Raw genomic sequence first — 13,316 nt, forward strand, 5'->3', positions numbered from 1 at the left:
TGTGAACACAACACGTCAAACCTTGAAGGGCTAAAGCAGCAGAAGGTTTCTGCTGTGAGTTTCAGACAGTAGGGTCAGTATTAGGTGTAAACAGCATGAAAACATGGATCCGTCCTGCCTTGTGTCAAATGTTCAGGATGCTGGTGTTGTGATGGTGTGGGGGACTTTTTCTTGGCACACTTTGGGCCACTTAGTACAAACTGAGCCTTGTATAAACACCACAGGCTACCTGAGTACTGTTGCTGGCCATATCCACCTTCTGATGACTGTTTCCAGCAGGACAATGCAGTATGCCACACATCACTCAAATGACTTCATATTTTCAAATATTTCTGTGTTTTTTTTTTTTCTGTGAAGCACTTTGTAACTTCAGGGTCAGCACATCTCACCCTGTCCCCAGCATCTCTCTGCATGTCCTGCTTCACTACATACGTTTTTCCTTCTCCGAGGTCTTGTCCAGTATATCAGCTATCCTTCCTCTGCACATGTCCAAACCATCGCAGCCTTGCCTCTCTTTGTCTCCAGACCTGAGCCGTCTAATCTTGTCCATCCTGGTCACTCCCAGTGAAAATCTTAGCCCAGTTAGAAGTTTCCAAACCTCTAACTTTATTGTTATTGAGCCAAGTTTAACCACTTTTTAAAACCTTTTTCTCTGTTTTCTCGGCTACCAGTGTCTATTTTTGATCCTCTGTTATAAACATGAAACTGGTGCACTTGCTTTCAGGGTAATTTTAACTTTAGATTGTGACTCCTGGTGTGGGTGTAAAATTGATTTAGTTGCATTTTTTTTTTATACAGAACTTAAATTTGTTTTTCAGCTCTGAAAATATCTCCTGCACTTATGAAGTCATAAAGCCTCAGAAATGTTGGAAAAAATAAGATGATTTAATAAGCACAACATTTTGACCCACCCCGTGCACTCTGTGGGCTTTTACTCTGAAAATTCTCATAGTATGAAGATAAAATGTTGCATGACTACATTAAATATAAAGAAGTTATCACACCAAATACTAAAAATATGTAAAAAGGCTGTGTGTGTGTGTGTGTCGGTCAGATGACGTGGGCACAATCAGAAGAAACATTTGTTCACAGAGTCGGTATCGTTTGGTAATTTAAAAGAAAGTTGGGACTAATTAAAGCAGCACGCCATCAGGAAGCATCATCAACAAAACAAGAAGTGTGTTAAGAGTTAACACAGATAATTAAGGAAACAGGCTGTTATCCTGGACGGGTGCCTCTTTAACAAGATAGTCTGTACATTTAATTAGATGTTCAACTTTTTATTTAATAGAGAACTTGTTTAACTGGCACTGCAGTGGGTTTTCACCGTGGCTCAGGGAAATGTCAGCACTTTGTTTACCTCTTGTTTGGTTTCGGCTCTCTGTATTACACTACTAGTACATCTGTTTATTTGATAGACTTCAAATACAAAGCAATTAAATCTTTTCCCAACATAATTAATTCAAGCACCAGCCATTTGTTCTATTTCCTCTTCAATACGGCAGCTGAATTTGTGAGTCATCGTGACCTTTAGCGAGTAGTTATTGTCTCATTTAGTTCATTTCCAGCAGCCGCAGTCGGCGTGTGCAAAAAAGCAAAACAAAAAAATCAGGTAAAAACCTCTCGTCATCGTCATCTGTGAGCTTTAGTGCCGTTCTTCCTCATGTTCAAAAACTGTACACGGGACACCTTCATAGTGATCCTGTTACCTATCCAGGTGTCTCCATGGATGAGCTTCTCATTTTTTAGACACTAGCACCAAAAAGTATTCAGTCATTATTCTCAGCCTCTCTGTTTCTTTCACCAGCACTATTTATGTTCAGCAAGTCTTTAAGCTCAGTGTTGATGACCTGGCAGTTTTCCAGGCACCAAATATTTTAGCAGTTCGGAAAAGAAGCGCTCTCAGCCTGACTGAGATAAGTACGCCTCCAACAGGTAGTACAGTCATATATGACCGTTAGCCCAACTTCACTAACCCCTCAAACATCACTGTCTTTGTTTAGTTTCAAAGTTATGCTGCTGCATAGTTCAATGCTTTAGAAATCTTGCAGTCAGAAATGGTACTGTATGGTTTTCATCTGTTGATACATGAACCGGCGAGCTAACCTCTTGCTAACTTCTAACTGGGCTAAACCTCATAAATCGTCTTTTTAATGGATGCCTGGATGTTAAACTTTATTGTAACACCTGGGAGGTCAGCTACACATCACTTTATTGGACAGTTTTTAACCCCCAGTGTTTGATATTCTGAACCAAAGTACCACCTGGACCTGGAAATGGCTAAAAATGTCCCACCTAGCAAACAGGTGCCGGACAGTTCTTTTTAAAAGAGAGTTCTTCCTTCCCACAGTCACCGGGTGTTGCTCATAAGGGTTCCCTTTCAAATATTATACGTCGCCTACATGATGTTCTTCCTGTCACAACCTTAGAAAGGGTTTGACTCTGTATGTTTTAATCATTCATCACCATGAAGTCATCTGGTGTCCTCTCTGCTCTGCTGGAGATTGTCTCCTCTGCTGCTTCAGGTATGTCACCAAAGACAGATACCGCCTTCATGGAAGCATTTAAAGGCAAAAAACGATCATGTGACTGATGACTGTCTGGGTCACTTCATGAAAAATCATTCAGTGCCTCCTTGAAAATATTGGCTTATAATGCTGAAAACCATTTCCCTGGTTCCATTCTTTGTGTTTTTGGTCATGTTTTGATTTATATTTCAAACTAGTTTCCACTCAGCTGAAAAAATTGCAGTTATGGGGATGCTGGGGTTTTCCTCCAGGGCTGGTGGGTTTGGATTGATGGGTCCTGGTTCTCCTACAACAGCTGGAACAGTGAGTCCCGAGACAACACCAGCCTCTGCTTAATGCTCAGTCCTAATGGTAGGAAAGCCCACACACGGGGGTCCGGGGACCTTAATAATACACAGCAGGTTTCACAAACGTCATCAGTAAGTTGGCCGGTGGCCTGCAGCCAGTCAGAAAGAGAACACTATATGGACTCTGAGGACATTTGAGCTCGCTTTATTTTTTAACCTCTGCAGGAGGCTCCTTGTAGCTGAGGTGCAATGCTGCCATATGACCAGCCGGGGGCACTACACAGCTTCAGCAGTTTTAGCAGATCATCTACAGCACAGAAGGAAAAAGTGAGATATTTGATATTTGCTCTCGTTTAGCTGTATTGTCTAACTGAAAAATATGTTTACACAGTTTTTTAGTAATTTTATTCTAAAGTTAAAGAAAAAAAGTATTTCTTTTGTTCCAGTTTCATGCCTTTTTCCCTTCTTTTCACCTTTTTCCCATTAATCCTTTTGTTTTTATCTGGTAAAAGACATGTAATTTCCTTTATTCTGGTGAGATATAAATGCCGGAAAATTAACGTGTTACTGCAATAAAATCATTAGAAGATGGCGATGTTGACAACGATGATGAATTGCTTAAATAAAGACAAAAAATTTCTAAAATAAAATATAACAAAAATGTAAAAATTACCCAGTAGAGAAAGATTAAGTAAAATATTGGTTCTTAATCTTAATAAAGTACAGGAAAACATTGAATATAATGCAATGAAGGCTGCCCATGAAGTAAATTCAATAAAGAAAACTTATAAAAAATACACACAACAAATATAACATGACTTTAAAGTGTCTCAGAGTGTAAAGTGCAGCTTGCAGTGAATGCACCAATATAGACCTGTTCTGTATCAGTTTTTCACTGATGGATTTATTTATTTATTTGTTGCAGCACAAAAACAGGACATGATGCTCGTTTCTGGTTCTGTACATACAGAATAGAAACAGTCGTGCAGATTAGCACCAGAGCTGATGCAAAACAGTCATTTCAATTCAATTCAATTCAGTTTTATTTATATAGCACCAAATCACAACAGCAGTCGCCTCAAGGCGTTTTATATTGTACAGTAGATCATACAATAATACATACACAGAAAAGCCCAACAATCATATGACCCCCTATGAGCAAGCACTTGGTGACAGTGGGAAGGAAAAACTCCCTTTTAACAGGAAGAAACCTCCGGCAGAACCAGGCTCAGGGAGGGGCGGGGCCATCTGCTGCGACCGGTTGGGGTGAGATTAGTCATTTCATTCAATCTCATTCAGCCTGCAGTCGGTAGCGTTCATGAAATAGTCCTAAAGTCATTATTTGCACCTGCTGCCAGAAGAAAAAGCCCACAGATGACTATTTTGATTACTAACAATTACAGATTTTTTTTGTTATTCTCGTACGTACAGCCATGTTAAAGTTATTAATTTATGTTTCTTTGACTCCAAAGTGGTGCTGCTTCCACTGCAGACATGTGGTGTGTAACAGAAAACTGAACAGATGGGTCCAATGTTACCCGTCGTTACACCCAATCCAGCTCCAAACACTCAGCTTCAGGGAGGAGCTTTCGACTCCGGACTCTCCTTCATGTCACAGAAAGGGAATTTTCCAAATCTCAAGCACAGCCAATCAGAATAAAGCTGTCTTAGTGAAAGATCACTCAGTCAGTGCTGACCTTGATATAATCAGGATTAAAGTGCTTTCCGTGTTTAATCTGGAGCCATATTTAAATGCCACTGGATAACACCCGACTTTACTGGAAGGACTGGAAAGAAAAGAGAGTGACCTCACTAGATGACCTTTGTCATAATAGTTACTGAAATCATCTGAAGAGCTTGCAAACCAGTTTGGGACACACTGATCTGAAACTCTGCCATCTGTTATACAGAAACTTCACATCTTATTTACAACCTTTCAAAGTTGCCGAACTCTTTGATGAAGTATTCTTGAATTTTGGAAAACATCATGAATTATCTGAACATTTTTCTCTGCTGATTCATTAAGTGGGGAAGGAAGATTTTCAGCGTTCAAGGAGAAATGCAGAAGTGATGTAAGACTGGGATGATAAAGAATGGTCAGGGTGGAAGATTAGGAAGCTTTATTAGGTGACTGGAAAAGTACAGATGAGGTAGTGAGAGAAATGTTGACTTAGGAGAGAGGAGAGGAGAAAAAACAAGGAGACTAGTTTTCTCCTTGTTCTGTTGAAGTACAGGAAAGTATTTAAAGAGGGAATTAGCAAAAAAAAAAAAAAAAATCACGGGATAGTCAAAGAGATGAAGAAGGTAGACAGGAGTATCTGGAGGCATGCAGCAAAAGGAGAAGTGGTAAAGGAAAAGGCTTTTAGAGTGGGAAGGAAGAAGAAAATGACTTGTATCGGCTGACTAGACAGAGAAATCGAGCTGGAAAGGATGTGCAGCAGATTGGAGTGAATATGAGATGGAAGTAACAAGTAAATAAGAGAATGTGGTGAGAAGATTGAAGGAGTACTTTGAGGAACTGATGAATTAAGAAAATGAGATGAGAGAGAGGACAGTTAGTGAATTAGGATGTGCAGAGGGTGAATCAGGAAGACCTGAGGACAGTTATCAGGAGGATGAAAAGGGGAAAGGCAGTTGGTCCAGATGACATACCTGTGGAGGTATGGTGACGTTTAGGAGAGAGGGCGTCAGACTTTTTAACCAAGGACAATCTTAGTCCTTGTACATATTTTTGAAAGCACGGCTGATGTGCAGAGGTGCAGTAACTACAGAGGGATCAGGCTGAGCCATGAAGCTGTGGGAAAGAGTTGGTTAAGCTAGGCTTGCAGAGCAGAGGAGCGTGCAGGCAGGGGGGAGTGGGTGGACGCAGCAAGAGAGAAAGGGAAGGTTTATAAGATGATAGTTAGGACATGTGTAAATAGTTAGACCTGCTATGATTTCTGATTTGAGGAATGGTGGCACTGACAAAAAGACAGGAGGTGAAGCTGGAGGTGGCAGAATGAAAGATGCTGAGATTTTAATCGGGAGTGACGAGATTAGAAATGAGTGCATCAGAGAGACGTCTCAGGGTGAGAGGGTTTGGACATGTGCAGACGATCGATAGTGGATATACTAGACAAAGGATGTCGAATACGGAGAAGGAGGCAGGAGGAAAAGAGGAAGACCACAGAGAAGATTCATGGATGTAGTGAAAGGGGAGATACAGAGGGCTGGTGTGACAGAGGATGATGCTGGGGTGACATGGAGGAAGACTATCTGCTATCACGACACCTAAAAGGGTACAAATAAAAGAAGAAGAAGAAGAAGAAGCAGCGTGATACTGTAGGAAATAAAATCTCATTCAGTCCCGGACTATTTGTCCTGGTGATAACAGATTTATTCTTGTGAGAACGAGGAGGGTGCAGCTTTCCACGTTACATGGCAGAAATGCCAGAGCTGCAGCGAAAGTGAAAAACTGGAAAATTATTATTGTGTAGTTTACCATATTGGTTTCTGGGTTGCTTTGTTTTTCTCTTTGTTGTTTTTGTTATGTATAAATAAAATCTGCTAAAAAAGGAATGAAGTGGGCTCAGAGGGGGAGGAGCTAAACATCCAGAGCCAGAGGATGAAGTGAAGCATACAAAGCTGCTCTTGCAGACTCTGAGAGTTAAAATATGGAGCTGGAAACGAGCAGATCCACACTGCAAAAGTTACTTAACTTACCTGGGTGTGCAATTAGCTCAGCCCTCCTTAATATCTTTATTTGTGCTGGCAGCACCTGAGCCTCAAAGTCCATTTTTGCAACAGCCTCTATTTTCAGCCCTGACCTTAATCTCAGAGTTTACTTCGGCCTTTGTTGACAATGAAATGGGCCTTAAATAGCACATTAGCATGCAAGCTTAGTACACATCACTTAATAGTAGGCTGGGAGTCCCTGAGGTCGGCTCTCAGCGGGGTTGTCTCTGAGGTAACAAGCCTCAGTGCTACTCCACACAAACACCAGCGTTAATGCAAATTCCTGCCATTTATTTTCATTAAAATGTTTCACATAAAATCACATTTTGATGAGGATGTTTTGCCATTTTAACATATTAGTATCATCCACAAAAGCATGAGCTGCTATTTTACATCACATTTGGCTGCTTTGTGCTGAGAATAGACGAGGCAGTCCTGAACCTTCAGGTGTGCCCAGTGAACACAACGGTGGTGGAGGCAGCTGATGGAAAAGTCTGCTCATGGCGATTTCTGCAGAGCAGAGACGAAACAGTTTCATTTTTACCACAAACTGTTCACAAAACAAACACATGGCTTATGCAGAAAACAGGGATGAGTTGTGAAAGAAATTCAAGGGAATGACTAGTGTTTCTGCTAAGAAGCAGATAACTTTCTGTTGCGGTAAAAATGACTCAGTTTCACAGACGTAGCATCCAGAACTGATTGGAATTCATTGTGGTAGCTGTGCGGTACTGTGGTTGAACTTAGGCCACGTTTGGAAAACCAGTCATTGTGTTTCCTGGGTGCAGCTCAGAGAGGCTTTTGTTTATAGTTTTACTGTATTATATAAACACGGTAAAGTTCCTTTGCTTCACTCTTTGTCCACTGGATTGGGTCAAAGACTATTTTTTAACCCTCAGAAAAGTTCCCCTCATGCCTAATCCGTAACATAGGATCACCAGCCTTTATTCCCAAAAGAGCAGTTTTGAGCAGTCACCACATGTGAGCGCTCTGCAGTGGGCTGTTTATGTCTAACTTTGACATTTTTATGACAGTATGTCCATGTTTTTGCTTCACTTGTGAAATTACAGAGCTAATTACACGTCTAATCACCTAATTTCTTTTTCAAAAATATGAAAGAAACAGAACTGTGAAGTAAACAAAACAGCTAGCTAGCTATTTTTTAATCTTGCTTGCTAGCTTAAATTCTAGCATTTTTTAGTTTGTTAACACCAAGTGGCAGCCAGGTATCTGTGTCTGTGCACTGCACCTGTATTGTTTATGTATACAGATAGCTAAATAAGCTAGCCAGCCACTAATAACTATGCACTTCAACCTTTCATCTAAATACGGTCACTTCTGGTTCCACAAAACAAAAACATGATGGCAACCAAAAAACCAACATCTGAGCTTCAAAGTGTAGAGTCCAAAAGCCTGGGTGGCCTCTCTGTGGCTATATCGATCTTTTATATACAGTCTCTGGTTTCAGCTTTCCTGAGGCCTTTGTGGACTTTGTATGTTATCTGTGTGGGTTTTACTGGTTTCTTTCCACAGACCACAGACATGCATACTGGATTAATCAGCTGTAGCTTGGATGTGGTTTGGATGTGCGATATATAAAGCGCATAGACTTGAGTGTTGCGCAATATGGGTGAATTTGACTCACAGTATAGAGCACTTTGATTGGTCAGTGAGACTGATAAGCCTTATATAAATACAAGCATATTTTTTATTCAATATGCATTAAGATAAATTGTGAAAGTGAAATATTTTCAAATTCACGAGAATTCAGTAAGTTTTAATATTAGAGGGATTTAAAATGTTCCTGTAACAGTTGCTGTTTTCAGGCCACACTGCATGAGTGTGCTGGCTTGTCTGAACAGCTCTCCTCAGTGAGGAAACATCTTTGGTGCCTGAACAAACATAAAAGTGAAAGCAAAAAACACCAAAGTGTCTCAGTGAGGCGCTTCAAAGATGAGGTCGCTGCTGGACGGATGAATGGTCAAAAACATGTTTAACCATTTGTTTGTACCCAAGGAGCTCAGTGCACAGCCAAGCTGGTTTCCAGTAACTTGTCACACCACTTTCCAGTATGCATGTATCTTGAAGTTGTGGATGGTCATTTCAAGGAAAAAATCATTATTTGTTTTTCATTCATATTTGACAAAGGGCAGTGCAGCTGTTAGCACCGTTGCCTCACAGCACGAAGATCTTGGGTTCGCTGTGGCCTTTCAGTATGGAGTTATCGTGTCCCCGTGCCCATGAGGGCTCTCTCCCATCTTCCCCCAGTCCAAAGACATACCTGTTAGATTAGCTGGTCATTCTAAATTAGCCGTAGGATGTCTTTCTGTGTTAGCCCGCCAACAGAAGAACAGCTATGACAACTGAGATAGGACTCCTCTCTGTGAAAATGCATGGATACATGCTGTTTGTGTTTTGGAAAACCCCACACTCTCCTGCTTGAAACAATCTAAATGAACTGGCATTTTTCTATTTTAGGTTTTTAGTCTTACTGACTACTAAAATAGTTTCAAACCACAGGCCACATTTACCCACACATAAATTCAGCATTTTTTCATTTTTATTTGACACACACATGAAGCCAGATTATAATCACCAGTTCACCTAACATGGATGTGGGAGGAAGACAGAGGACCCAGAGAAAACCCACTCATGCAAGCTCATAGCCTGTATTGGCTACGTCCAACCAAAGCTGCATGCAGCCAGTGTCACTGTTATCTTTTTGGCTGCTGCACCAACTTACATTACATCATTTAATTAAAAAAAGCCCCCAAAAGCTCCAACAGCACAAACAAAGCCCAGAGGTTTAGTTCAATGACCTTTTAGCTGAGGTGAAGCCTAGCAGGCAGCAAGCAGCTGCAGCTGCCTGTGTCGATATGCACCGGTCAGTCAAAGAGGCCACGCCCCTCGAAATGTTTAGCTTTAGTTTAGTTTTAGCAGGTGAGTTATTATATGCAGTTGTTATAAAGGGAAGAAGTGGCTATAGAGACCAAAGGTTTGTGCAGGTCTGTGTCTGAACTTTGTGCTGAGTTCTTCATATCCATGTTTGCATGTTCTGATTCTAAGCCTGCAGCACAAAAACAGAAAGTGTCAGATGTCCTCACGTCAGTTTATATAACTTCACTTTCGCCTTGTTGTCCTGCAGACTCGTCAGGTCAGGTCGACCCTTTGGCTGCTTCACACTTTGATCTGGTGGAGACTCTGCAAGTCTTCTGCACGCTCTGCGCTAGCATGACTCATCATGTTGTCTCCATCATGTGTGCATCGTGTGGTCTTGTTAAGGCTGCTGTGGAAGCAGACAGAAGGGAAAACCTCAGCATGACCAACATCAGAATAATGCAGCGGTTTGGTGGGAACGAGTCGGGGAGGCAGCAGCGATGTGTGGTTCTGCACTGCTGACGAGACACAATGGACACGTTTACGAAAGCACTGACAGGTACGCAAAGACTGTACACAAAGCATCACAGCTGCCCCCAGAAGAGAACTTCTGACAGTTTACAGCAAAGCAAGTTAGGACGTGTAGCTTTCTTTCATCTCTGCTACACAGACGTCATATTCCTGTATTAATCAGAGTCAGTGTTTTCAAAGACAAACCCAAATCCCAAGATTTAAACAGAATACCTCATGACTCACGTTTTCTTCACAACAGAGTGCAGAAAACATATCAAATATGCTGTGTGTGTGTGTGTGTGTGTGTGTGTGTGTGTGTGTGTGTGTGTGTGTGTGTGAGTGTGAGAGAAAGAGACCTGTAGTAGAAAGTGCTCAGCTTAAGGAGAAAGGAGCCATATTAGTTCCATTACAGTTACTTTTACTGTGCATACAGAGCTGTCATGCTGCTCATTCAGTGACATAAATAAATCGTTAGATCAATAAATAAAAATTATTTTTTTGACAAATAATTCATATCATGAAAACTGTATAATTCTTAATGTATCAATTAAACCCAAATAAAGTATTTAAATAATTATTCATGGAAAAATATATTTAAGTAGAAATAAATAAATAAACAGACACGGATATATTATAAATATTTCATTTATAGAATAAATACATATTTATTTATTATTTCTCTTTATATATATTGTAAACTATATGTTTGTGTTTGTGTTTGTGTGTGTGTGCGTGTGTGTATGTATATAATTACATTACTGCAAATAAAGAATAAATATTATATTGTATACGGGATGTATATATACACAAAACAAGTGTATTTGAGTCAAATGCATCTGACCACAACTGTTCTATTAATTTATACAAATTAAATTACTTGACATTAAATTACACACACACACACACACACACACACTGTGAAGCAGTCGGTGTGGCCGTGAAAACAAACAGATATATTTTAATCCTCCTTCACATATTTCACGTTTCCTTGCTCGCCGTCTGTAAGAGGAGAAATGGAGCAGTGAGTGTTTGGCTCTCAGAGTTTGTTTGATTTTATCGATTTTATTGACTTTATTGATTGGTTGAGGCTGTAGTTCAGTAGCAGTAAATCCATCAGCTGTGTGGATGTGAAATAACGACATCCATCACTTGTTTGTCCCGCGGTCCATCACAGCCTACATCCACCCTCTCACTCTCTCCATGCTCTCACTGCTATAATTGGCTCTCTGAGCCTGGCTGCTTAAAGCATTATAAAAGCTCCCCTGGCCCGGCTTATCCTCCGACAGCACTTACAGAATCACACCTCCATGTCCCCGCAACATGTCGTCTACACGCTGACACCCACAGACTTCTGCTGGCATAACGTGGTGAAAACAGACAGGAGGAAAAGTGCGGAAAAAAAAGTGAAGAGAAAGGACAAAAATCCATCAGGACATATCACAGGTCAGTGTGTGTGGAGAATTTTGTTTTCAAGTAAAATGTGGGAGTTTATCATCATTTATCTTGGCTGAAGTTCTGAAACACTGTTTATGTCTCCATACTGGAAGGCTACTTCCAAATAACTTCCTTGGAAGTATGACGTGATTTCACACAAGGATTTACTTAGTTGAGTCTGTGGGGAAAAAAACTGCTGATTTCTTCAAATAAGAAAAAGCAAAAGGCTTTTGTTGTTTCCAGAGAAATCGATCTAGTTCTACTGTTTGCAATGAATTTTATGTAGTAATTGTTCTAATATGGCTGTTTATGTCCAAAACAGGAAACAGAGAAACAATCAGGAAAGTGCAGGTACGGCAACAGTTTAAATCCACCCACAATTTCTCACCTAAAAACCTTCAGGCGTGTCCTTTTAGTTTTTAATCCTATTTTCATCCTGTTAATATTGAAATTACATTTCAGATGTTGATTCTGTGAGACTTGTCATATCAGCCCAGCTTTTACCCAAAAACTTCCCATGATGCTTATATCAACACATCTTAAACAGCTAAAGTGAGTCTCACAAAAAATCTGAACTTCATATCAACATACTAAATGTAGAAAAACTCAGTGATGTGAAAACTAAGAGAGGTTACCCCCCTCCAAAAAACCCCTAAATAAATATAATATAAAAATTAGTGAAAATGTTTTTTTTACATAGAATAAAAATTTGTGTAAATGTTGAAATACAATAAAGTGACTCTTTGAAGTAACGAAGCTCAAATTCAATCAAATAAAAGTGGCTGACTGATTGTAGTAAAGCCTGGTAAATGTCAGGTGACATTAGAGTGACTCGGTACGACAGAGCGTACTCTGAGCGTTAAGTGCAGCGACACCGCAGGGGCGACATAAACTACAGGAAGAGAACGAGATGACAGATGTGACTGGCTTGGAAGTCGTATCGCATGATGTATGACAGACTTCCTGTGCTGGTGTCACGGTGGCGGAGGTGAATCATCTGCCAGGAAGTTTTCCCGCTGCTCATCCAGTAAGTGATGCAGCAGGTGGTCAGGATTATCGAGGACAGATAACAGTTTGTCCAAAGACCTCGTGACCTCCACGGCTTCATATTCACAGCAGAAACATTCAAGCAGGGGTCGTGACCCTGCAGCTCCATTCTCCAGTGGCTCCTCGTAGCTTCGACAGAAAACACAGATAAACGTTTCAGTTATTCAGTTAATCACTGCTTCAAGTGATCCTTTGAATTCTCCACTTGTACACACTTTCATATGTGTTTATCAGCTAACACCTCATCCACTTAATGTAGCTGAATGTCAACAGCCGTGGTTAGCATGGATGTAAACACATGCATGTGAGGTCCTGAGCTCCCGAGCTATGAGGAAAATAATTCAACAGTGCCAATGCTGCTGACATGTCGATCTTCTTTATCTGTGGCTGGACTTTAATCCCAAATCAAGTTGAAATAAGAGACTTTTTATTTGATTCGCCAGCACAAACAGACGAGACTTTGTCGTGTTTGTGTGGAAGTGCGCAGCCAAATGCAGACGCAGAGGGAAGCCGAGTCAAAACAAAAGCCAGCTGTTTATCTGATAAGTGTTCATGAACAAAAGTGAAACTCAAGCCAGAGAAACACTAGAAGCAACAGAGAAACAGTAAAATAATCCTTTAACTGACAGCGAGCGCACAGCGGAGAGCAACAGTACAATGCAACCAGGACAAAGGACTGAGGCTGTGAATACACAAAGGGCCCACTGGGGGAAAGGGGGACAGGTGGGTAAACAAACAGGTGCACACAATCAAGGGATGATGGGACACGGGAAGTAAAAATAAATGCAAGACACAGGCAAGAGCACCCAGTGGGCAGAAACACGGGACCTCCACTGTATGGTTAGGGTTAAGGCTCTATGTTGGTTTTTTTTATGGTTTTATTTGAAAGTGTACAGTGAAGAGTGACAGGAAAGCA

Source organism: Oreochromis aureus, linkage group 6, assembly GCF_013358895.1.
Source record: "Oreochromis aureus strain Israel breed Guangdong linkage group 6, ZZ_aureus, whole genome shotgun sequence".
Classification (NCBI taxonomy): Eukaryota; Metazoa; Chordata; class Actinopteri; order Cichliformes; family Cichlidae; genus Oreochromis; species Oreochromis aureus.